The 26,881-nt window shown below is 41.6% G+C and overlaps 1 protein-coding gene across 2 annotated transcripts in view; it reads left to right on the top strand.

Annotated features, from left to right (window-relative positions):
- SEMA5B (semaphorin 5B) overlaps positions 1–26,881 on the top strand; it is a 271,715-nt gene that overhangs the window by 89,134 nt on the left and 155,700 nt on the right. The window contains exon 1 of one of the 2 annotated variants that reach the window (XM_027637198.1): positions 1,459–1,556. The exons of the other annotated variant lie outside the window; for it this stretch is intronic. The gene's annotated coding sequence lies outside the window, so the exon portion shown is untranslated. Of the gene's footprint in view, positions 1–1,458; positions 1,557–26,881 lie in introns of those variants that run through there. 2 annotated transcript variants of the gene reach the window in all.

Genomic DNA, 26,881 nt, shown 5'->3' with positions numbered 1-26,881 from the left:
CCCCTTTCAATGGGGTGTGAACTTCAGCACAAACCAAACAGCTGCTTCGAGTCTTCCTGGATTTGTGAAACTCTCCCATTAGCCACACCAAGTTGTGAATGATGCTGCCCTTCAAAAAGCCAGGACAGCCCACCACCTCCTTCCAGTAGCTGTGGTGTGAGTAGCATGTGCTGGTTTACATCCAAGCTCTTCTGCTGTTTATTTAATTCTCACCTGTTTTTTAGCATGTGTTGGATTCCTAGCCTGTCCTTCATATTAAAATGACCTTGTTCCTCTAGGGAAACCTTCATTTCAAACAAATGGTACCAGCACCAAACAACTACTTTGTGGTATCCAGTTTTGTCCTGCATTTGTTTTAAAGCTTCCCAGGAACCCTTGGCTACTTCGTACAAACTGTTAACTTGAGGGTAATAATTTTGTCTGGGTTTTGTCACAGAAATTCAATTAAGGAGGATTATGAACACAGTTGTAGGCCTGTTTCATTTACAGTTGCAAATGAAACCCAGGCCACACACTGATCGTTTATATAGGAAAGGAGATGCTGTGTAGTTTTGAGTGGCTGAATTACCTGCATGTTCCTTTGTGTGGCTTCACTTATTGCAGAAAGGAGGGGAGTGAAACTTGCAAAATGAACAAAAAAGTAGTAGAAAGGCGGGAAAGAAACCACCAAGAGAAAAACTACCCCCACTGCTTTTCCCTAGGAGGCACACATCCCTTCTACACATAATAAACTCCACAGGGAATTTCTTCCTCCTTAGAAAACATTTCCCAAAGGGCAGGAGCGAGTAGTCCTTTATTTATTTATTTATTGTTAACAAAGAGCAATATTCTGTTTTCATGGCCTTGGTTTGGCTCCAAGTCCCAGAGCCACCAGGGACAACGCATACGGTTTCACTTTTTTTTTAGTTCTTATTTCTGGGCTGTGCAAGCCAACTTTTTTATTCCTTTTTTCTCTTTTCAAGTTTTTCTGCAAGCAGCTGAATTCCCTAGGTAGGAAAGGGGAGAGGAGGGGGAAGGGAAGAGAAGATGCTTACCATATTGGAGCAAAACGATAGCTGCTGCAGAGGCTGGCTCCAGGTGGAAGCAGCATGTTTGAAGGGAATTTGTTTATTTGGGGGATGCCTTTTAAGTTATGAAAGGCAAAACTTGTCTTGATGTCCTCTGATGAAATGTCTGTGTTTGTAGAGGAGCAATATATCTCAGCTTTGCTTTGCAACAATAAACTTGGGAATTACTTTGCACTGCTCTGGAGATACATGAAGGGCAACTGCACTTGGGTCACCTCGTTCTTCTTATGCAAGCTTTGTCCCACAGCTTTGGGCTCTGTCCTCTAACCTTTTGGCTGGGAAATCCCATACTGATTTCCCTGAGGTATTGCCTGCCTGAAGACATGGAGGATAAGGTTTAACTTCCATCTACTGATTTTTATTCATAAGGAGTTATCACCGTTTTGCAGATGGGGAAGAGAGAGGTACTCAAAGGTGGAATCACTGCCCCAACTGAATCAAGAATAGGCACAATCCCAGGCTGTTCCTTCTATGAAGTATTTCCTGCTGGTGAGTGCTGCAGTGTCTGCTAAGGGACCTACACCTTTGGTTAGAGCTCTCTCCAGGCATACTCTGTTTAACAACTTGCTTTCCTCTTGTTTCTTGCTTTTTTCCTGATCCTTCAATTCTAGTAAGGGCTATACTGTCCTTACTGTGGTTTCAACTACGTACTTAAGAGGCTTACTGAATTCTTCACCAGATGAGGAGAAGTAAGCGCTTTAGTTTCTAGCTTTAGATCAGATACTGTTTCTGTACATCTCTCTATACAGCCTTGGCACTGTTGAAGACTGAAAGAGAAGCAGGCAGCTTATTAACTCTCAAAAACTTCAGCAAAATTCACTGTAGGTGTTGCAGTGAGTGTGAACAATATCTGCTTTTGCCCCACATCCAGGGCAGTTCATCCTGTGGTGAGGGGCCACTACAGCAATTTGAATTTCTCAGTTGTTTTGTGGTAGAGTTGTTTTGTGTCAAACCAAACTTCTTGTTGAAGTAAAACCTGGATGAAAAGAATGAAAGGCCTTATGTAAAGGACGATCTGTAAGTCTCTTGCTTTTTGGGCACCTTTTCTGAAGAAGTTAGGATAACTGAAATCAGTATCCTCAGCAGCTTTCAGTCTAGGTGAACATGGCTTTATGGAGAGTATTATTACTCGATGGATTTGAGTCTGAGTAACCTTGCAGAAGTCAATGGATTCATGCTGGCACAAAAACAGTGGGGGAGAAAGAGGAGGATTAGGATTTTGCATAACTATCATACTATTTTGTTACAATTGATTGGGACAATCTGTCATAATCCGGTTTTGGTGTGTAATGGGGGAAGGAGATGAGCATCTCCAGAGGGTAACTCACCAGAAGGGCCTTCCCACACGTGGCAAGAGCTGACCTTTGGGACTGCTGGTCTCCTCCCACTGATGTACCAAGTGCCTTGCTGCCTAGGCTAGCCCAGCTTTCAGGTGAATAAAGTAGGGTGAGATGAGTCTCTGCCTATGTTTCAATCACGTTTTATATTTGGTAAAGCATATAAAAATAGCCTTTTTTTAAGCATCTTTCAATCTGTAGATGGTAGAGTTAGATCCTTAGCCAGCATAAATGAGATAAACTTCAGTGCTGAAGAACTGAGTTTGCTGGAGTAACTTCTACTTTGCTCCAGTTCAAGCGGTTTCAAATCTCCATGGAGTTTTTTGTGGCTGTTCTGGTAGTACCTCTAAGTTTAGTACCTAAACTTCAGCAAAAGGATAGAAAGAGGCTGCATGGTATATAAGGTAAACCTGATTTCGTATGATACCTTATGATTTGGATAAAGTACTTTTAAATTCCTGACATCTGGCAGCACTGCCCTCTCAAAGTGTAGCAGAGGAATAATCCTTTCAAATCAACTCTGCTGGAGAGTGAAACGTTTTTCACCAGCCTAGTTTAAGAATCATATCTGAGCCTTTCACTGCTAACTGGTTCAGCACAAACAAACAGTGCACACAGGATGTAGCCATTTCAGCAGTTTCCCTGGAACTTGCTGTACATTTTAATTTATTTTCTAGGGGTTTTTTTGAACAAGTTTTTTTTTACATAGAAGGAAAAATGTGTGGTTGAATCATAAAGCTAGATAAAGAATTGTGAGCCTGTGTTGGACTGAGGTCCTTTTCAGCCAAATAATGACTTTATCTGCTTATAATGGAAGAATTGAAAAAGATGTGGGAAAGGAAGACTGAAACACACTTGGGAGCCTATATTTCAGCAATGTGGGGGAGGCTGACCATTAATATGGGAATTAATAACCCTCCAAAGCCACCTCTTTTGAGCAGCTGCAGTAGGAACTGGCAGTTCGGAATGCACAGACTAATTCTGTTTCAGAGCAGCTAAAATTAAATGTTTGTTACAGCTTTATGTACATACCCTCTCAGCAGGAGCCGTTTTCCTTCCCTTTAGGCGAACTCAGAAGAGGAAGAATATTTAACAGCCTCGAACTACCCAGTCTGTGTGCCATATGTATAAGCCACTGAACCATGCCTGTGTTGTCAGTGTTTAGACTCTTCCTGAAAGGTGGAATCAAGGCTGGTTGCTAGCAATCCATGTCCTTAGAGGCACTGGAGCAAAATGCTAATGTTGATCAGAAAGGGAAGGTCTGAAATTGTAAGCAAATAGAGAAGATCCATCATGTGTTTTCACAGATGATAAAAGGCTGACAGTGGCAGTCTGCTTATCAAATAACTAGATTTATTGAAATAGCCTGTGCTCTCATTAAATGGTTTGCTTTTTATGTTTTTGTTTTATTTCATCTTACTGAAGGTGTCTGGGTTTTTTTTCAAACCAACTATTGCTGCTGTGGAAAACTGGCTAATTTAGACCATTTCTTTTGTTAATGCTTAAAGGAAGAGTGGACTGCAGTGTTCTCTTTTAACTGACATAGTGGGGCCTTAGAACAGAGATGGTCCCTGTCATGAAATCTGAGCTTCCTGGAAAATAAATCATAAAATTAATGTTATAATTATAAGTTTGTTCCTTGCAAGATGATAGTGCTAGTGAAAGTGTGGCTACACATTTCATTTGGCGTAAGCGTAGTGCTGTCAGCTATGCTCAGAGAAGGAGGTAGAATTGATCATTTTTAATCACTAGAGAGAAATGAAATGCAGAAACAAAAATGTTGCTAGCATGATATGGCATCTCTGTGCTGAAAGGACCATTCCTTTCCTGGCTTAGCAAGGTATTGCATTTTCTGGTTTTGTTCCTGGGGGAACAAGCCACTGCTTTCCTCCTTTTCAGAAAACATTTGTAAGATGAGAAGTGGAATATTAATAATTGAAAATGCAAGTTGCAATAATGCCATTTGCATTAGGATGTTTCTTGACCCATGGAGGATATTCACTGTTTGTTGGAGAAAAGATTAGCAGAGGAACTGTGGGAGCCTGATGGATCTAAAAGGCTACCTGGTAATAAACTTATTTCTCAAGTGAATCTTAATGTGGTTCCCAAGACTGGAATTCTCTGTTTGTAGCCTGCTCTTTTTTTCTGGAGGACCTGAGGCACTGTCAAGAGAATCAGTATCCCCCAGCGCTGGGTGTGGTGGCAATAAGCAGATATTAACATGGAGAGTTTTTTAACAAAGGACATGGAAACAGATCCTTCCTCCTGCAGAATTTGCTTTGTGAAGTTTAACAGTGACCTTCACTGAGAAAGTCCTCCAAAGACATGTTAATGATGAACCACATGGAATTCAGCAACTGGGCTTAAGGCTGGGTTGACTCCACTGATATTTTAACCTATAGCTTCAGGAATTGTGGTGGTTTTTTGTTTGGGCTTTTTGAGCTGTCATTTGTTAAGCCAGATGCTTATGCTGCAGAGCCATCCTTCCATGCTGTTTTCAATGCCAGCGGTACCGAAACATTACTCATAAAGTGCACACACTGTTACGATTCGTGACTTTAACTCTTAGCATATTTATAGGCCTCATTTCCATTTTTTGTGGTCTCATTAATGGAACAGCAATAATAAATTGAAATGTTAATGGAGGATCATTTCACCAACAGCAGAAGGTATTAACGAACTTGATAAGATAGTTGAAAGGAAAATAACTTTTTAGTAGTGTAATTTTTTAACCACTGCCCCTGATTGTCTCTTTCTAAACATGGGTAATTAGGGCAGTCTTGAAATTGAGAACATCATTTCAGATGGACAATTTTTAAATCAGCTTTCTGGATACCTTGCATGGGAGATGGACCATTCATAGAAATTACAGTGGGGACAGCCATTCTGGAAGTTGAAGCATGAGCAGACTTTGCTGTAGTCATGGTGGTAGAGATAGAAACCCAGAAAGCATCTTTTGTCTATGTGAGTTAATGCCCTTCATTAACAGAGTGTGAAAAAGTGGTCCTTCTTGTATAAAGTGGGCGTTCACATCCTGTTGTGAAATACTTGGAGATAGTGTTAAGGTGTGGACTCATATGGGACTTAAATTCCCCAACAAACAAGGGAATTGTATCTCAGAGTCTCTTGGTGGCACTGTACCTCACTTTTCCCACTGGTAAAGCACAGGGCTTTGAGTTAGTGGAACTCAGTAGGATTTTAAGGCTTGGTCATTTAGTATCTGTGGAGAGTTAGTATCTCCTGAGGGAGAGGAGTAACAGTGTGGGACAATCCTCAGCTGGAAGTAAATGGTACCAGACACCATCCAGGACCTTCCCCAGCGCCACGTTGTTGAAGACCTCTGTGCTGAAATTAGTTACAGCTGCAAAGACATTTCTATATGCATGTTTAGAAGTTGAAGGCTAAAACTTGTAAAACATTTAAAGTAAATTTGCGTTCTGGCCCCTGGTCAGAGCATCTGTTTGAGTCTTTTGTTGCTTAGTTCCAGAAAGTTTGTTCCCAGTGAGTTTTCATCTCTCTGAGCAGATGCATTAATGTTTTTTGGACTTTGCTTACCCACAAATATAGCAGAAGCTTTGAAGTGGATTGGCAACTTTTCACCACTCTTCTTTCTCTTGTTTTGTTAAATAATAGGTTTAGAGGTACTAGAGTGGGTCAAGAATTGCATGTTAGAACTGTTTTGTTTCCTGCAAGAAAAGAGATTGGCATTTAAATGTGTCATTCAAGCTAATCATCTCATAATCAGGAGTCTGGTGACCTAGAAACTTAATCTAGTCTTGTGAGTGCAAGTATCTGCAACTTTTTTGAGAAAATACAAAAATATTATTTTCAAATGAGACATGATTGGTCTAATTCTCTCTTTTTTTTAGTAGATACGATTAATTTGAAAATTATGTGAGGTGCCATTGTCTTGCTTTTGTGCAGGCAAACTGTGTGAGCACTAGCCCACTGAGCTAAGCTGAAGGTGAGCAAGTACTTATGGAAGTGGACAGATAAATGCCAATGGAGGGCCATTTGAAACAGAAAAGAAAAACAAAAAAGGAAAGGTTATCTGTCTAGCCTTATTGGGAAATAATCAGAAAAGTGACTGGAAGCATTATATTTCATATATTCTTGCTTAGGTCTTGATTCAAAACTCACCAAAATGAGTGGGAAACTTTCCATGGTGTGCTTGATTTCAGGCTGGGATGCCCAGTCCTCACTTTATCTCCCTGAAACAAATTGCTAAGGGCTTTGAGCAAATAAAGATATTTTCAACAACCAGTACTATCAACACTACCTGGCAGTGGCAAGGCAAACTCATATGTTGTGGCTGTAATGACTCTTCAACATGTAGAGAGGAAAACACTTGCTTTGGATATGGATATAGATATAACCCAATCATGTGGCATGGGGTTATGTGTGCAATAGGGTGTCATTTTTAGATAGACAAGTGACCTTGAAATGCTTATAATAGTTTGTTGCATCGTCATCTTTTAAACTTCTTATTCTTTAGCTTTATTTCAGTTGTGTTTAATTTTCCCCCTAGTATTTTATGTCTTAAAAAATTAAGTGTGTGCAGATTTGGTTTGGGAATGGAGGTGGAGCACAGCTGGTGGAGTGGAGGAGCAGGGAGGGAGATCTTTTTAAAGCAGCTAAACTTGTAGCCAAAAAAGATACTGCATTTATAATGTTCCCATTCTTCTCAATACTTAACAAGAAAAATGATTGTGTGTGTGTGACGTGAATATTCAGCACAGAGCTTTGGTAGCTGACCGCTCTCTTTTCACAGCCATCCAACCGCACACACATTCCTATGGGATTACCTCACTGCCAGCCCTCCTCAAAGTGTGGGATATGCCGAAGCCGACCAACTGCAAAGCTCCTTTCTCATCACTGTGGTGCTGATTTTAGGCAATGACCTTTAAAACCACAAATCTAACCCTACATCTACCCCAAAAAAGATTTTTCATCTGTTAGCTAAATGGGAGAGATGCTGGAAGTGGAGATGGGGTAGAGTCTGTAGGTTATGTGTAGAAATTCCTCTCCAAGTTTTCCACTCCCCTTTGGCTCTAAACACTCAATAACTTTCCAGCCAGAGAATGTTTGTCCCTTCCTTCTCTCTCTCTTTTTTTGTGTTCTTCCCTTGTTTTGCATATTCTGACAACACTGTTTACTTCAGCCTGCAGCTCCCACTGCTTTGTGTGCTTTCTCTCCATCTCACAATTGCACAAATAAATCACTGAGGAAAATTTGCATTTGATGGGAATTTTTAGGTGATATTAAGTTTTATGGGCGGAATATAGTGTATGTGAGTTGGCCTAATTAAACTGAATTTTTATTTGTGACACAGAGGTTTTTATCTGTACAAAGCTATTTTTGTCTTTCATCTTTTTTGCTATTAAACATGCCAGTGGATTTGAAAACCCGAGGATGACAGGTCTCAGAAAGTATCGTCTCTCTTGTAGCAAAATATCTGCTTATGCCAAGTGAAGCAAATCAGCATCATCAAAGAACTGAACAGTTAATTTATGCCAGCAATTTCTGAATGCCAGGAGGACGGAGTCCGAGGCCCATATATGTTGTAGCACCCTCTAGTCGCTCTGTTGGTGACTTGCGTTGCTCTAGAGGAGAGAGAAGTCTGGCAAAGTTGTTTAGATCAAGGGAAAGTTGATTAAAAGTTTTTCCAGAGTTTCTGTGCCCTGATAGACTATATAGGTTGAAAGTGGCTTCCTCCCCCCTCCCAAACAGTGGTGTGTGCCCTGGAGCCCTGCTGGATTTGGCTTTGGTGAGCACAAGGTTTCTCTTGCCTCTGCCGGTCCTGCTTGTCAAGTGAGGCACAGTCCACAGTGTGATTGCTGGGGCTGTGGACACGCACTGCCTGTTCTGCCACACAGGTTGGGGTTGTAACACCTGCACAGCGGAGGGAACACGTGGGAAATTCATCCCATTGGCTGCTGCAGCTTTGTTTCAGAGACATGAGGAACCAGCCTCCCAATTCCCATTTTCACCTTGTTCTTAAATACCTGAATTGAAGGGAAGGGCAGAAATGCCATTATACCCTGGGTTGCACATCCAACTAGAGCATGCTTAAAGCATACCACTGAACAGGAACTTGGTCTGAGACATTTCTCCCTCCATGAGCTTTAGGAAGGGCTGTAAACCTTCTGCAGGATTCCCAGATCTGGCCTGCCAGAGCACAGGTACTTGAGAGGGCTCCATACAAGTTCTGTCTTTTTGACTTTTTCTGAAACAGGACTGACAAAATGTAACTTGAGATTGTCACACTGATTAATACTAGTAATGCTGGTGCAACTCCCCAAAGTGCATGAAGGACCGATCAAAGTGCTAGTTCCAATTTATTTTTCAGGCCAAAAATTTCCACACTTGCACAACTCTCTTTGCTGCCATTTTCCATGCAAGGGGTCTATGTGCCCCTGAGACTGATAGAGCATCTGCTGCTCTGTGAAGACAAAGATAGACTGGCTCATGGTGTGTTGTCATTTCACTTGCTCTTCAGCATAAGAACAAGCAATAAGAATGCATTTAAGATGTTAATGAAATTAATGAAAGCCAGATCTCGGAAACAGCTGAGATTGTTGCCTGTCTCAGGCAGATTTGTACTTCATTTCAATTACAGATGAGCCAGAACCAAAACCCTGATTAGAATTGCTCCAAATTTTGGATCCACATCTCTCAGCTTTGCAGTTTTGATCAGTTTCCAGTGTTTAATTTTCTTCCCGTTTTATTTTTACTCCAGGTGTTTTAATGTTTTCATTTTTTTCTCTGTGAAAGACTGGCTTTGGTGATGGACATGAGACCTGCGTCCTATTGGGTCTGCAAAGGCATAATTTGGTTTCAGGATGCGCTGATACGCACTGAGAGAGCATGTACTAGACTTTGGGCTGATAAACACTTCTGTGCCATCTATACAGGCAGGGGGCTGCCCCTACTGGCATTCTGGCAGCTCAGTAAGGCACAGTCCCTGGGAAGTCCTCCTTCCATTAAATGGCAGATATCTTTCTCAGTGGCCTGAAATGCCCACAGCTCTTGACAAGTCCCCAGCTGCAAATCTTACTGATGGTTTGTTACCATGCCTTTACCCATCATGCCAGATGACCCCATGGACAGTGCAGTGTTCTCAGTTTGCACATATATAAATTCCATTGCAGAATTTATACTTTGATGGAAAAAAAGAAAGCCTCTTGGAGACAGTGTATTATTAATGAACAAATTCCTTTTTATGTCTCCTGGATATAAGGGGACCCTCAGGTTTTTCCCTGGAGATGGAGAATGGTCTGAACAGGACAGTTAGAAACCTCAGAGGCAGCAAGCACGCAGGAAAGGCTGGTTTATTATCTTTGTTCTTTCATTGCTGTCTTCAAATCCCAGGAATAGCATTACTTTGGGCCACAGATATTGTGCAGTGCATTTTTAGGGGAGGTTGAGAAAAACACCTGATCATAATGCTTTAAAAACATTGATAAAAGAGGAAGAGGAAAAAATAATTTACATTAAATGCTACAGTGCTTCATTTACACAATATAATAAAAAGCAAATTTTGTGATTCGAGTAATGATTGCAGTTTATTAAACTGGGCTTTAAAGGCTTTATAAATGAAAGCCTTTTAATAAGTGATGAACATGGATGATAATGCACTTGAAAATAGGGAGAATCTTCATTAAGCTTGACACATTTGTTCTCCACCCACCCACTTCCTTGTTACTTTTCTTGGTCCCTGAATCACTGTTACGAAAAATGCACCAGTGTGACAAAGCTTTAGCTGGAATACTACATGGGAAAGCACCACCTTCCATGGCTGCCAGGGCCTGGAGAACATGACTTCTTGATAAGAGGTTGTAACACCATGGCTTTCCACTGGTCAGAGCAGGGGTCGTGGGGCAGCTAAAGCAAGTGAGACTCCTCTTTCAGAGCCAGATTCATCACCAGATGGTTTCCATCTATGTGTGTAAGAGATCTCTCCTATGCCGATCGTTGAGAGATTGAGCGGAGCGCTCACTGAGACACTGCTCTCCCTGGACAGACTTTCAGTTAGAAAACTGGCAGCTGGTGATGCTACAGACGTGGGGCTGAGAGGCAGAGCAGGGCTGGGCTTCATTAGGGCCTGATTCAGAGCACAGCAACATCAATGAGTGTCTTCCTACCGGCTTGAAGGATCTCACCTGGGCAGTGCTGGAGTGACAAAGTTTGAGAATCATTTTACTGCTTCTTTGTCTTTGCAAGGGTTAGTTCTGATTGGCATCAGATTGCTGCTGAGCTGTGCAGCAGATAGTAGAACTTTCCTTCTCTTGACCCATAATAAACTGATACTGGTGTAAGGGAAACTGATCCTGTAGGTACTGCCTTTTGATTAGATATCTGAGAGTCGTAAAAAACTTCCTGTCATGAGGGTGAGCATATCAGACAGCCCTGCCCAACTGCAGTTTTGGATAACTTAATTTTACCTGCTCAACTTCCCTCCTCATTTCAGTGGAATATTCTACTCTATTTTGCCTAAATTATTAAAGCCACTTCCAACCTCGAAGTGGCTGCATTTCAGTTATGGATGAATTGATTCTTGTGTGGATATAGTAATCAAGGCATTTTTCAGCATCTTCGGCATGAAAGGCACAATATAAACGTGAAATATTATTTTGTGCCATGCAGCTGCTCAAATCTGAAATACACATTATGTTTCGGTAATATAGACAGTGCTTAAGACTGTTAAATTAAACTATTAAAGCCTATAGAAAAAACAGAGATGACAGAGTGCAAATTAAATCTGAATTATCGTTAAATTGCTGTGCCAGTAGTTTTCAAACACATTCATAGTGACCTGGAAGAGAGCTGGGGGAGTGGAATGACATTCACACCTCCTAATTGGAGTCATTATCCCACCTTTGTTATCATGCTGCCCACAACAAGGGCATCGCTGGGACACCAGTGACAAGGAGGGCAGAAGGATGCCTGTGGACCACAAGGGATACGTAGGGATGTTTTGAATGTCCTACCATCTCTCTGATTTAAATCCAGGACATGGCCAGGCAGTCACTTTGTATAGTTTTTAAAGTCAGTAAAGGACTGCAGGTTCTTTTCTGTGCAGGGTGACTGAGGTAGGAGCGTGGGGGAGAAGGGGGTCATAGTGCATGGTTGGTTTGTGAGAAATGTTGGTGTCCCAATGACATGTCGTTCCTTCCTCCCCACTACTCTTTCCTGCTAATACCCAGGCTCAGTGAGGGCCTTGCTGGACCGGGGGCTTGTAATAATTCCAGCTATGGGCCTTCATGGACTATTAGGTGGGAAAGGAGCTTTTTAAGTTATCTAAATGATCTGTCTGCCAAAATATGAGTGCACCTGATAGTATGTTCTCAGGTGCTTTTTCTGGTTCATTTATATCCAGTTGCAAGTGATGAAATTTTCAGAACTTCCTTTGGAAGTTTATCCCTGCCCCGTTCTTTAATAAACACTCCACAGTGCATTTTGAAATTAAGATTTTGCCTTTGTTTTCCTCAAGTCATTACTCATGACAGGTGCTCCATGTACTTCTGAAAATCGCTTTCCATCCTTAATCTTTACAAGTCCTTGCAGGCATGTAGGTATCTGTTTATTGTGAGTCAGGCTGATGCCAATCCATCAGTTTGCCTCTTGGAGGACTTTCATGACAGCAGGTGATTAATTTTCAAAGCAGATTCAACCTTTAATCTGCAGAAAAGGAAACAAACTTTCCCCCGCTCCTTTGCTGATTGAATCTGGAAATGAATGAATGATACCTGACTCCAATGTGTTTCTAAGCTAGTTTTCATTAAATATAATTGGTCAGTGTCTTGAAGATTGTCCTATGTATGTATACGGTACTAAAGTCAAAATGAGCTCAGTGATCGATATTCATTCAACATCTTAATCTGCTCAGCAATATTAAATGGATTTTTCCAATGTCCCTGCAAATCGGGGAAATAATGTAACTCTTGAGCAAGAGTATTAAAGTAGAGAGGATAAATGCTATATCCAAGCAATGCTGAGCAGCTCCTGACTTGTATCTTTGTACCCGTCATCCTGCTGTTTGTCACCATCAACCAGTGCAGTTAAAGCTGGAGAAAACTCCCAAGGATGGCCAAGAAAAGCCAAAAATTGACAGAAGTGGAGGAAACATCTCAATGTTAGTTCCCTTGTATGTGCTTTTGTATTCCCAGATATGTCAGTGGCTAAGTTGGGACTAAACCTGAGTGCACGCACAACCATAGTTCTGAGTATAGTTTAGTTGTTATCTGGGTGGTTTATTAGTTATTGGGCTCCTGTATGAATGATGGGAACACTGATCTCTATCCTTAAGTCCATCCCTTGCTATACTGCTAAAATATATTTCCTGTTTCCGTCATGGGACTGAGCCTCAGTCCGTGAGAAGCTAAGCTCATATGCAAATCATTTTACATACTGCTGCACTATAAAAATCATACTAATTTTATGTACGTATACAGTTAGCTCAGTAATGGCTAAAGATCTGTGTTCCTCCCTAGACTTACTGTAGGAAATCTCTTCAATTTCCCTGCTGCAAAATGAGAGAGTAACTAACAGTGTATTTAATTTAGTTATTTAAGGCCGAGCCTGCTACAGGACATTTCTCTGTGGCTATGACTTCTTGGGAGATTTGAATGAATGACCAAGAAGAATCTGAATCACCCAGTCATGCAAATTAAACTATTTCAATAATATGAGGGCTACTTTTCCTGATCCATAGTAATTGATGAGGGTCATTATATGTTAATATCACTCCTTTTTTTTAAATCTTACATGTAATTCACTACAGTGTTTCAATGTGAAGGTATAATTAAGATTCAGATGGCAATTTCATTCTAGACTGCTCTCTACACTTGCTTTAATAAAAATTAAAATTTGGGATGCTATTTTCTCTAGAGGCAGAAAAAAAATTCTTTTTGATACTTCAGATATAAATCCACTCAGCCACTGCTTAGTTTTCTAATTGTGAAAAAAATGCAAAGTACTACCTCTTCCAGGCAAACACTGCTTCTCTGCCCACTCCATGGTTTGGTACCCCTGCTGAAGATCTTGTGTTCAGTGCAGCAGCCAGGGCTTAGTTTCTAAGTGCTCAAAAACTCTTGACTTTCTTATCAGCTGTGACCAGTTCCTCTATCTATATGTTAACATTAACTATCAGTGTTCATGGTGGTATAGCAGCAAGCCACTCCAAGATCTGCATCACCAAGCAGTTGAGCCGCACATTTGTAGGTGAACCCACATGAAATTTCATTGCAATTTTATTTTGCACATTAGAGGTTTATGTGGGGCTTCAAGTGGGCAAAAAAGGCTTCCCAGTGAGGGCTGGAGAGGCACATGTGTGTCTGTGTCCTTTTGGTGTGTCATGGCTTTGCGCTGATACTCTTTACCACCAGGCTCTGGCTGTATGTGAGATTTGATGGCTGCCTACCAGTTGACTACACAAGAGCTTGTGCCGGGGATGCAGCTCACTGTTGACAGAAACACTTTGGAATGTAGCGTATGAAAAGAGCAAAACGAAATGTTTCTGTAATATCAGGAAAAGACAAATGTGGGTGTACATGAAAACATCCCAGAGAGCCTGCTGACACGGGCAGGGAAGGGGGGAGGTGGGAGTTCCTGTGCTTTTGTAAAGCGAGCAAAATAGTCACCACCTGGTAGTGGGAATTTCTGAAGTGGATGGCAAAAATCTCATAATTTTTTTTTATAGCAACCATTTTTTGGAAGCGACCATTTTGTTACTGTTCTGTGTAGGCAGACATCAGGTGCTTTACGCACATGCTTCAGATGCTTTCTTTACTGGCTTCTTAAAGAGAAGGGGGCTGTGTGTCTGGAACACTAACCTTGTGTGGGGTGAGCTGCAGCTCCAGGCAGCAGTGGTGCCCAGCAGGGTACAGCAGGTCGTTTCTCTGCCTGAAGGGAGGTGTGCATTTTATAGCACTGTCAGTGTAAGTCCCCATAGGGATTCATAGGCTGTAATGTACACAAATAGTCCCACCAAAGCCACGCAGCCTCCGTGGGGGTAGAAGAAGAGCAGTAGAGGAGAGTCTGCCTGTGGTGGCAGCTGTAGCCACCAGGGTGGGGAGTGGGCCAAAATCCCACCTCTACCTCACTGCTGGAGTGGATGAGACAATGTACAAACATGTTTTTCAGTGAGATAAGTTCTGGGAGCTCTATAAGAGCCAGAGTGATCATCATCTTGCTCTACAGTGGGGAGAACTAAGCAAAATCACAGAGTGGGTTTCTGACTCAGTTTCCCCTCCTGTAAGCTGGAAGAGATCTTTCCTAAAGATGCTGTAAAAATAGTTATGTTGCATAGATGCTGTGGTGTGAGGGATCGTGTGAGTCCTTCAGAGAGACAGCTTGCTGTCTGACAGCTGCTTTAAAGATGTGAAAAGGAATGCAAAGGTTTGGCTTCACTTTGCGCCATGTGGAAAAGCAGGATGTGTCTTTCAAAAAAGGAATTTATCACAACATTGTAGTTCTGAAAGACTGCAAGTATTCTAGGTCCTATTCTCCCCGGGTGTAATTGCAGCTCCTGTGCCAGGCTCTCCTAATAGTGGGGATTTGGGGTTGCCTGTCCATGCAGGTAGCTACAGTGGAAGTGTGTTGTCTCTGTGCCATGTGTTGTACTGTAATGTGAGTTTTGGAACTGAGCCTGGTTTTAATAAATTGTACTTTTCCTCAACTACTTCCCATCTAAATACAATGTGTTAACCCAAGAATGAGCAACCATCACAGCAGCTGTCAGTGGATTTTCGTATGTTCTCAGCAAAGACCCTCTGAGGAATTTCCTTATTAAACAGACGAGCTATCAAAAGCACCTCTTCCTGCCAAAAAGGGCAAAAAGCACAGAGAACCGAATGAATGTTCAGTGAAATTCTGTTGCAGTTTAACGAGGTCGAGCCTTGGAAGGAGATCTCTCCTGACTCATGCCTGCTGCAAGGAGACTCAAAATAATAAGTGAAAGTCTTGAACATAAAACCTTTATCATCTTTGTTTTGACCCTTTCAGGACATACCAGTACTTTTGACACATTTCTGATGGATTCTGTTGCCCCTAAAGCTGGGCTGGGCTGGGGGGTGTTTGTAGGGCATCATGTGCAGTGAGGTCTTGGCTTCTCATGGACAAACCCTAATCAGGGAGGCTTGGGAATGTTGTTTCAGTTTCAGTCACATTTCAGACTTGATCTTGAGGAGGGAAAGTACTGACCTCAGTTGTAAGAAAATAAGTGTGTCACCAGGTGTGTATGTAACTTTTGGTGATTGACTAAAACAGACCAGGACTCTCCAGCCTGGAAGGGAGATGGACCAAGCGGGCATGTGGTGGTGATCTGGCAGATGCAAGGGGGTGTGGAAGCAAGCAAGGAAGGGGGAAAAGAGGTAGAGTGTAGCTTCAGACATCCTGAAGTCACTGTTTTGCTTGCTGTGCTGTTTTATGGCTAATTCTAAAGTAGCATTAGTTCGATAGTGGTGTTGGATGGAAAACTATGAGAAGATCAGGAAAAGTGGTGATAGTGGAAGAATTGACCTAGAAAAGTGATAGGACAAGGCCTGATTGAAGCAGTAGAAAGGCAGAACCTGGATTTTTGTAAAGAAAGAAGGAAAATGATTTTATTTGAAACAGAGGGTGATGTCAAAGAGAAATACTGTGTCTGAGAGGCAGATTAATTGATCATATAAATTAGGACTGTTCATTTCAGTGATAGCACAGAAATGTGCTGTCTACTTTTGTTCCATCTCAACCTGGGTTTGGCCATTTTTATTCCAAGTCACTGCCAGAAGGTGTCCTTTAATGCTGCCCTCCTGTACTGAATCAGGAGAAGGGCTCCTTACCGGATCTAAGTCTTTCCATTATCTTATTTCTTTCCTAAGGGAGCAAAATTGATTCCCAATAAAGCAGCTGGTTGATTTTTAAGATTCCAGACCTGCCTATTTGTTTGATCTTTTGGTTTTGCATTTAACTGGTTGCTCGCTCTGTCCTGCCTCTAAATGACTTTCACCCAGTCCATGAGCACGGACTGCAGCTCTGTGTCCAGGATATCGCACACTACACCACTTCTCCAGGGACTCCCACCACATTGTCGGTTATGAAAGCTAATGAAAAGTGCTGTTTCTCCTTTTTCTTCAGTGGTTTTGATTTTTATTCATTTTGTCCCTGCCTGTCAGGACTGGATGAGTGGAAAGGAAGGGGGAGTCATTGAAGCTCTTTCATCACAGACTCTGAGCACACTCTGCTTCACTCTTACCTTATTCCCAGGAGTAAATTACCACTTTTTTCATACCCTTGAATTTTCTTTATGCTTGTTTTTACCCTTGTTGCCCTGACTCCTTCTTTTGGCTCTGGGATCCTCATCTTTGAGGCATTTCCTATTTTAGTGAGTATGTTTGGCAGTAATTAACATTGGAGCATGGTCCAGGCCAACAGTGTAATACATACCTTGATATTTCTTACTTATTTCTGATTAATGTTCACACACTCAAGCCAGTCAGTTTCAAAGTTAAAACCTTTTTTTTATCTGTTTCTGACCACTGGAAACTTTTCCTTTTATGTAGAGGAGAAAGGATCTTTTCCTCCTGCTCTTTAAAGGGATACAGTAGGGATGAGGAGACTGGTTTAGGAAGGTGGCTGGTAACTTTGTGCATTATACACTGGATTGAATAGGACAAAGTCTGTTCTCCAGAGTTGCTTTGCTTGTGCAGCACTAGGCATTTGTTTGTGAATGACACAAGTACTGTGCAGATGAAAAAGTAAGCATAGGTGTGTCTGGTATCCAGCATTACTTTTTAATACCTTTCTGAAGATAGCTTTTATTCAGCAGGAAGTTGGTTATTTGACACACCGTATTGTTCTTCTGGGTAGTACATCCCTACAGGATTCCAGAAGGCTACTGGCACAACAATTAAGGGTGCATATTTTAGGCAGTACTTTTCGACAGATGCAGATAAAACTGGCAGTCATTCTCTCCGGTGCACTGCCAGTGGCAGTATCCAATATCAAATGCTATAGGGAAGATGCAAGAAACTACATTGTGCTATAAAGGAGTTTCCTCTGACTCACAGCCATCAGAGCTGGCTGATGCCCTGAAGTGTGCTAATGTTGTTCATATAGGGATTTTTAGCTTGTGAGTGATCTTAGGAGTGAGTTGTTGATTTTACAGAGCAGAGCAGTGGTGGAAGCAAAGGTAGGTGGAGCAGTATGGCTTGGGGCAAGTGTGGAGCCAAGGATGGTCAGGATAAATTGAAATAATGCAGTGGAAATTCTTGATTTTCATTACTTTTATCACTTACAATCCATACAGTTTAGTCCTTTCTTTCAGCTGGATAAATTAAGAAAATCACTTACTCAAGTCCATAGGCAAATATTACAATAATTTCCTCAGAATTAAAATAAGCTTTTCTAATGAGTTTTTATGGTCTATCATCCAGCAGCAAAGATTTGTAGAACTTGAATGAAAAATAGGTGTGCTTTTTTCCTCATTACTTAATTAGCCAAACTCTGCTTTCACTTTTAACTGTTGTTATATGTTTGAGTGACTGGGATTTTGCTCTTTCCTCATATGCTTGAGTCAGCATAGTGATCACTCAGTTTTGACCTAAGAGATGTAAGAGATGGGGCCACTTGACTTCCTGTAATTTCTTGACCCACCACCTGTTGAAGAGAGAATTAACAAAGAATTGATACAGATGATTTGGCTATAACATCTCAATGTATCAGCATCAGCCTGAAATATCCTGCCTGGAGAATGTCAGACATGAGCATTGCCAGCCCTGACATCACCTGCCTTGGGAGGCTGCGCCGTATCATTCTGGCAGGTGCTTCCCAGTAACAAAGAGAGATTAAATATCCCAAAGAATTTTACTCAGCTGTGTAAAACATTATTAAAAAGAACTTTCAAATAAAGTTTGTGTGTTTCTTGCTCTCTGGCTGTGCACTGCTGGCTCGTCTCAGAGGTGTGGGAGGCATAGGCACTGGCATGGTGTGGTGGCAAGACTCCACTCCTGCAATTTTAAGAGGGCATTTGTTGGAGAAAGGTCCACACAAGCTACAGAATTGCAGCAGCTTTAGCTGTGGTTATGTGGATAAATATATCATCCAGCACTATCAGCAGAGTGCAACTGAGTAGGACTGCAAATTGTCGAATATGTTGTCCTGTGGTGTAGCGGCCAGTTTCACACTGCTGCCCTCAGGGGCACAGCAGACGTTGCTGCCCAGGCAGGTTTGCAGGCACCGCCATTCCACCCTCTGCTCTCCTCAGGAAGAAATCAACTTGACTTTGTGGGTTTGGATTTTTCTCTTCTGCTTTAAAGCTTCAGCACATCTCCAGTTTTTGTATACAAAATAGTCCCCTGTAGAAAACTCTGCTAGCACAGACAGTGCTTGTTGCCCTCTACTTTGAGCTCTTATGTTCTGGTTTTCTGAGAACTTTGTCATTCGGAGTGTCCGCATCAGTAAGGCAGCAATAACCTGTACTGAATTTCCTGAATTTGGTGGCTGACCTGTGCTGATGTCCATGCTGTCCCAGCTTAGCTGCTTTCCTTTCCTGATGTAGCTCAATGAGAGCTGGCTCACTTTTGTCTACACTGTGCTGCAAATACTCCTGCAGTTGCATTAGAGTCTGTGATGATGATATCACCTATTTTTGGTGCAGAATGATGCTTAAAAAAATTAAAAAGATGACTTTAAAAAAAGATTAAAAGGAAAGAACAGAGAAGGGAAGTAAAAAGAACATACCTAGGTCAGCTGCATGCAGAGTGTTTCACCATTCTAGGGAGATAATGGCAAATCTTTTTTTAATCTGCAATTCCAAGCTGCTGAATTGCTCTGGGATCTCTGATTTATCCAAATATCCTCTCTTACACTGAAATCAGACTCTTGATGTTGCCTATAACTCTTCTTAGAGCTGCAAATCCTAAATCAGTTTAGCATTTCAACTATTGTCTTTACTCCTTTGAATAGAAATAATGGCAAGAAGATAGAGGGATAAAGAAAAACACCAGTGGGAAGTAGAATCAAATCTGACTGATGAAATATAATGTTGTTAAGCCACAGATGTTAAGTACCTTTAACTGATTCTTGACATATTCTTCCAAAGGGTCGTCTCCTGTGACCCTCACAGGAAGAGCCATCGGGATGTGCATGTGGCAAGTCTATGCAAATCAGAAGCAAAACATTTGCCCATAAGACTTATAAGGAGCTTTTCAGTTAGACAGTGGTGGTGTAAATGCCAGCCTGATCTGATCTATTAGTGCAGTTGAGTCTAACCTCTCTGGCCTTTTAAATGTGGGAAAACAACAGCTCTGAGTGGCTGTTGGGAGGTTTCAGTTACATTTGCACCCCAGAGGGACACAGCAGTGACCTGGTGCTGATGGATTTATGAGTATGTTATCTGACAGGAAGGTGGGTTTAAAAACAAAGCTTGCAACACGTGCTTAGCTATTACACTGAACTACTTTTCTTGACTTGGACATCTCTATTTTTCTCCTCTCATCAGGCCCAGGTAGTTCAGAGGATTCCTACCATTGAAACAAAGATTGTTTCCTCATTGATGTCCCAGAAATCAATTTAACAGTATCAAAACAAAAGTAATTTTAGATAAAAAAATGCACCAACATTTGAATCACTAGCAGGGAGAGAAACCTTTTGCTTCAGATAGTTTTTTTAAAAGCTGAGAAGATTATTTTCTCTGACTAGTCTGAGCAAGAGTTATTTCAAGTATAAAAGGACAAGTTAGATTTTTGGGAACACTTTTACATTTAAATCCTTGGAATATATATGCTTCATTGATATATTGTCTTGCCCACATTATATCATAGGAGAGCTTGGTTTACTCAGCTGGAAGCCATAGATGATTTTGCTTGAAGGTTATGAATTGCTATCCTTATTCCTCTGGAGCCTTTTATTCTCTTTTGGGACTAAGCATTAACAAGAGAAGAATTAAATATTGATGGGAAATAATTAAAACATTTTAAATGGGATGAAAAATACACAATTGTCATGACTGTGTAAGTGTTCAAATTAAATAGTAATATTTCATCTTTCTCTAGGATGTCACAAACCTACAAGAATACATTGCAGCTCAAAACAACTGTCCCGTGTAATGGTTTCAGTCTTACAGATGTATTCACCATTAGCCTATGTGTGAAGACTACTAAGCAGTTTTTAATTAACTTATGTCAAATGTTGCATAGCGCTACATCAACAAGAACTTACAAGAAGAACAAATCCTCATTCAGCTCAGATCAATACATGTACATAATTCATTGCACCTGTACAGAAATACCCTGCAAAGACACCTTAGCTCTCACCCATGAGGCTTTGCAGACAGCAAAGTCTATTTCAATAATTATTGCAGTAACAGGGACGAATAGGAATATATCCTCAGATGCTTTTGCACGTAGTAGCACTTAATGATGCCTGTATCTGCCTGCCTGCATTAAATTGTGTAAGTTACCTTTTGCAGACCTAGGAGCTGAACCAGGTGTTCCAGACATGTTAGCCCCAGTTCACATCCTCTTTGATCTTGTAATAGCTTGATGGAAGTGAATGGCATGGACCTGTGCTATGGATTCATCTGCAGGTACCTCTTTCTTCAGCAGACTCTAGTTTTGCCTTTTCAACTCCTCAGAGCTAGTCTACCAGGCAGTGTCAATGTGTAGCTATGTACTCTGAGTTTGGATCTTTCCAGCAGCATTATGATGCGGATATTCTCAGGCAAGTTGTGTAGCTGTGCTCCAGTCTGCTGCAACTAAATTGCTGATGATACCTGTAGTACGCGTTTTAAAGATGGCGTGAGTGTATTTGCATCTGGCTTAGGGATTCCAGGGTAGGTCAGCCCTAAAATGTGAGATGCTCCTCACTTGAGCTGGTGAGACTGCAAAATATGATTGGACTGTCCAAACGATTATTGAAACTTCATAAGGTATTATTTTTGTATTCCAGTAAGAACTACCCTTTGGCAAGAAAAAGGCCCCAATACTATTCACTATGTAACATTTTTGAAAACATTTCTGCTTTGCTATATTTTTGTCTTGACCGTTTGCTTTTTCCTCTAGTGGAGAACAAGTGCTTGAGTCTGTGACAGTCTCAGCTGGTTCAGGTGTGCCTGAGTACCATCACCAAATGTCTTAGAGTGGCCTGGGTGCTAATACTTAGCCTGAAGCAAGTGACTAAAGAGGTCCATAGGTGGGTATTTTTTGATGAGAATTCACCCACAGTGCTGCAGCAAGAGATCTGATCTGAAGAAATCAGATCACCATGACAGACAATTATGTGGACTTTGTTTCTGAGTTGCACAGAAAGTAGTTTGGCATAGCCAACAACTTTCCTGCATAGCAAAATTTTTCTCTTAGCAGTCTGTGCACGGATCAGTCAGGAACATGATGTCTACTTTCATAATTTTTCCTTATTCCTATTGCTTCTCAAGTGGTCACTGAGGTACAAGAATGAGAAAATTTAAATGTGTTAATGGCCAATAACAAGTAGCTTTTGCATAACTCACTACTCTGACAGAGCTCTGCAGCAGCAGCAGCGTTTCCAGTCCATTCTCTCTAGCTGATCCCTGTTGCCAACCCTGCTATATAAAACAAACCAGCTTGGGACAAACAGGAGTGTGTAACTTATCCATCCCTGCACCTCACCAGCAATAGCCTCTTGCTGCATAAATCAATGTACTGTTTACCCGATGAGGCTCAGAATATGAAATCAGGGATTTTCACTGCTCAGTGTGGTTCCTGTTTGAAACTTGTGTGACCTCCCTGTTACTGACAGGTTAGTGGCAATAAAACATTTTACTGAGAATCTTTGGCAAGGATGGCTTTTATTATGTGTTTTTCCTGTCTGACAGATGGTTTTTGGTAGAAGCAAGGGTAGAAATTCTCCACAGCAGTTGCAGGGAGACTTGGCCACATCCACTAGCATTAATTATAATAATTGTCCTTTGTAATTAGCTGTGTGCCAGAGATGGAGGCACAACGTCATGTCTCTGCTGACTCCGTCTGATTGTTGGGTCCTTTTGTGGATTGCTCTCCCACAACTGGGAAACAGATTGTTTGGGCTGGAATTAGAGAGTTGTAGGTAGGCAGCAGCTGCTCTTGAGATTTTTTTATATGCTAGTTGGATGTATGAGATCAAATTGGTTTTGTTCATTTAACAGCCTGTTCAGTGGAGGAGGAAGAACAACATGAGCCCCTGTAACTGGTAACGTTCTATTCTGATAGAGGCTCTACCTTAGGTGACACTTGGGTGTATTTACAGCTCTGTAAACGATCAACTCCCGTTCCCCTGCAAGTGTAGGAAACGACTCTACATGTACCTACTCCTGGTGGAGAAACCCGTACTCATTGTGTGTCGTACCAGCCAGTACAGGTGGCATTTGACCTGAACTCGCTGTGAGCATTTACTCAGTGAACGTAGCACTACCGAAATTACGCAAGGATTTTCTGCCTTGTGATTTAAACCTGGAGCTGATCTCACTGTCAAGACCCTCACATTTAATATGTCAGCCTGTGTACAAAAAGAGGGTCTTTCATCCTAGCCTCACTGATGGTAAAGAACCCAGGCTTCCACATTTCTTTGGCAGGATCCCTTGCTTTCCAGGTTAGCGTGCAGATAGACAAAAGCTTTGCAGTTTTTCCTAGAAGAATTTCATATCAGTGGGAACAAGGGACTTATCTGGTATCTCTTATACAGGAAGGAATATCTTTACTGGAAGTGTGAATATTGCAGGTGGGTTACTGCAATAACCCACATAAGTCATGTGGATAGCAAGGTTGGAATGATAGGGCTTATACTACTAAATTTTCCTCTGAAACTTAGTCCTTTGTATCATGTGTCATATCAATCTACAAAGGGCAGAAGTCCTCTCTCATTCCTACATCAGCAGAACTGTAACATTCTCCACATTTGATCATGTCTGCAGCAATGCTCAGAATCCCCACAACCTGTTTCACCCTAAAATCTCAACGCATTTCACAAACCTTAGTAACTATGGTGTTTTGGTAAGGTGAACAGGCAATCTAAGCACCACATCTCGAAAAAGCAAGTTAGTGTTCAGAAAGGTTAAAAGAACTGCGCAGACTTTGCTGAGATTAAAATCCAGCATTCTTGCTGGCCAGTCCTGCCCCTAAACATCAGAGCTGCACCAGATGATCTGCTGATGTGATTGATGCACTTCTACTCTTGTCAGTGGTCTCGGACTGAGTTACAGCTGTGCAATCTGTCCCCTACACTGTTGTGTGCAAATTGATGTTTCATGTTCAGGGTACGGCATCAATGCAATATTGAAATGAAATCTGATTTGTGTCACACAGCCTTGACAATGTAGAAACTGCAGTGATGCTGTGAGTGAACAGGTAACCAACCATGCCGAGCCACAAGATGGATTTTGCCCAGAGACAGTCCTATGCTGTGTGTTACAAAGCCTTGATGATAAAATGATTAAATTCTCAAAGCAAAACAAAGATACTCGACTTTATCTTCAGAAGAAATGCAAGGTGACTGCCAACCCTGAACTGGGGAAAGAAATCTATGCTCTTTTTCTCTTTGGCCTCATGCCAAGTCAAGGCTGACACCAGGAGTGGATTTGACTTTGCTCTGTTCTATCTGGAGATGTAGGAGCACAACAATACAGCTTATTTTGGCACCTAAATCAAAATTTTCAGAGAAAATAAGAAAATCTGCATTTTCCTCCTGCATCAATTGCATCATGCAGACTTCAGGTTATGATACTGCATTGCATTATTAAAGCTAAATTCCAAGGGAGCAGGTGGCCCAGTGATGTTATTTCACCTCCCAAGCTGATTGGCAAATCTGTCATGTTAATATCAAGTGAGAATAAATATTGGGTGCTGCAGTCAAGAGTTTTTTTTCAAAACAGGGAGTTACTGATGGTAATCGCTAGTAGTCTTAAATGTTTGCATTTTTGTAAAGGAGTTGACTATAGTTTGTACTAGTCACTGTACAGAGGAAAAGGAGACAGTACTTTCTTTGAAGACATTCAATTCCCAAACTATTTTGAAAGTTTGGGAGAGTTGGGACTGTTGCTTCTCTAAGGGATATATCCGTGTTGCAGCTTAGAGGGTTATTTCTGCAGGCTCAGCTGGAGGAGAAGGCATGGATCAGAGCAGGAAATTCTTACTTGTTGCCTGTTACTATTCTACTTACTTTAAATCAGCTCCAAATTGAAAAGAGAAATTTAAATAGAAAGAAAACTCATATCCAGTGTTTTCAGTATTCAATAAAAAAACCAAAAACAACACAAGGGAAAGAATCTGCATCTCAATCTCATCGTTGCATTAAAGGAGATGTACTGAATTTGCAGAATGGCTGCAGCAAGTTGTGAATAATGTATGAAAGGGAAAAATTGCTTCCCTGTGCACAGAGAGAATGCAAACAGCTGTGCTGTTTGCTGTGTGCTGGTTGCACATATGCACTGGCATCACTGGGGACCCATGAAGAAGAATGTAGCAAATCCAGAGTTCCCAAGTTTTCCCTCCTGCTCTGGCTCAGTCCTTAAAAAAGTTTAAAATTACTTTTATTGCTTATAATCAATTTTTGTCCCTTGTCTCTTCTTTTCTCTTCTGTTGGCAACTGGCCAGTTAGAGGAGGGAAAAGGAATGAAAAACATACACAAAGAGGCCAGATAAGGAAACACAAGTTTAAATATGTTACAGCAAAGATTTTTTTCTTTTTGAAGCTCAGCCTTCTCTTGTTCAATGTTGTTGTTTATGTACTGTAGATAAGAAATCAGGATTAGTGGGCTTGGCAAAAGTCAGTGTCTTCTAGTACTACAAACCAAACCTTGATTTTTATCTCCTCTGTGTTCACTCACTACCTTGAGTAGTCAATCTAGAGATCAAGTCATATCAGGAGTGACTGAGAGAACTAGGGTTCTTTAGCCTGGATTAAGGGAGGCTCCCGAAAGGAGCTTGAAACCTACCTGAAAGGAGGTTGTAGTGAGGTGAGAGTAGGTCTTTTATCCCAACTAACAAGTGATAGGATGGGAGAAAACAGCCTTAAGTTGTACCATGGGAGGTTTAGATTGGATATTAGGAAAAATTTCTTCACTGGGAGGGTTGTAAAGCACTGGAACAGGCTGCCCTGGAAAGTGATTGAGTCACCATCCCTAGAGGTGTTTAAATGACCTGTAACTGTGGCACTTAGGGATGTGTTTAGTGGTGGACTTGGCAGTGCTGGGATAACAGTTGGATGCAGTGATCTTGGAGGTCTTTTCCAACCTAAAAAAGCCTAAAAACCTAACCATATGAAGTTCAACAAGAGAGTGCTGGATTCTGCACCTGGGGTGGGACAACCCTGGATGTACAGACAGACTGGGGAATCAGATGCTGGAAAGCAGTGCCATGGAAAGGGACCTGGGGGTCCTGATCAATGACAAGTTGAATCTGAGTCAGCAGTGTCCTGGTAGCCAGGAGGGCCAACTGTGTCTTCGAGGACATCAGGCAAAGCATCGCCAGCAGGTTGAGGGAGGGGATTGTCCCGCTCTGCTCTGCACTGGGGCAGCCTCACCCTGAATATTGTGGCAGTTTTGGGCACTACAATATAGGAAAGATATTAAACCATTAGAGAGTGTCCAAAGGAGGGCATTGAAGATGGTGAAGGGCCTTGAGGGGAAGATGAATGAGGAGCAGCTTAAGGGCACTTGATCTGTTCAGCCTGGAGAAGAGGAGACTGAGGGGAGACCTCATTGCAGTTACAACTTCCTTGTGAGGGGAAGAGGAGGGGCAGGCACTGATCTGTTCTCTGTGGCGACCAGTGACAGGACCCAAGGGAATGGCCTGAAGTTCTGTCAGAGAAGGTTTAGGTTGGATATTAGAAAAAGGTTCTTCACCCAGAAGGTGGTTGGGCACTGGAACAGGCTCCCCAGAAAAGTTGTCACAGCACCAAGCCTGACAGAGTTCAAGAGGTATTTGAATGATACTCTCGGGCACATGGTGTCATTCTTGGGGAAGATCCTGTGAAGGGCTGAGGGTTGGACTTGATGATCCTTGTGGGTCCCTTCCAATTCAGCATATTCTGTAATTTTGTAAATGATTCTCTGATTCTGTAATTTGATATGACATTAGACTCTGTTAAAAATAAGGTTGGTGTGTCAATGCATTGCAGGTCAGACCTTCAAATTTTTTTTGTCTTGATAGTCTTCTGGTCAGAAAATGAGACCTGTGGTGAGTTACATGAGTTACAAATTACAAGTAACATGAGTTACCTTTATGGTGGTGTTAAATAAGGTTTAGGGCCAGCAGGACACCAGTCTCTTCTAGAAGGTTATCTGAACTCATGGTTTTGGAAGAGAAGGGGACAAACACAAGCCCATTACTTACTTAGCTTTCATTTGAATGAAATAAGCTTTTGATTTTCTTTTTTAAGTAAGCTTTAAATCCTACACTCTAAATTTAAACAGATGAGTGAATAGCAAAACACAGCTCAAAGAGCTGTCCCTCACTTCTAGGAGAAACTTTTCTCTGATGT

This window comes from Corapipo altera, unplaced genomic scaffold (assembly GCF_003945725.1).
Source record: "Corapipo altera isolate COAL_440 unplaced genomic scaffold, ASM394572v1 45, whole genome shotgun sequence".
Lineage (NCBI taxonomy): Eukaryota > Metazoa > Chordata > Aves > Passeriformes > Pipridae > Corapipo > Corapipo altera.
The sequence above is the reverse complement of the archived record's forward strand: the minus strand, read 5'-3'. Positions and strand labels throughout refer to the sequence as shown.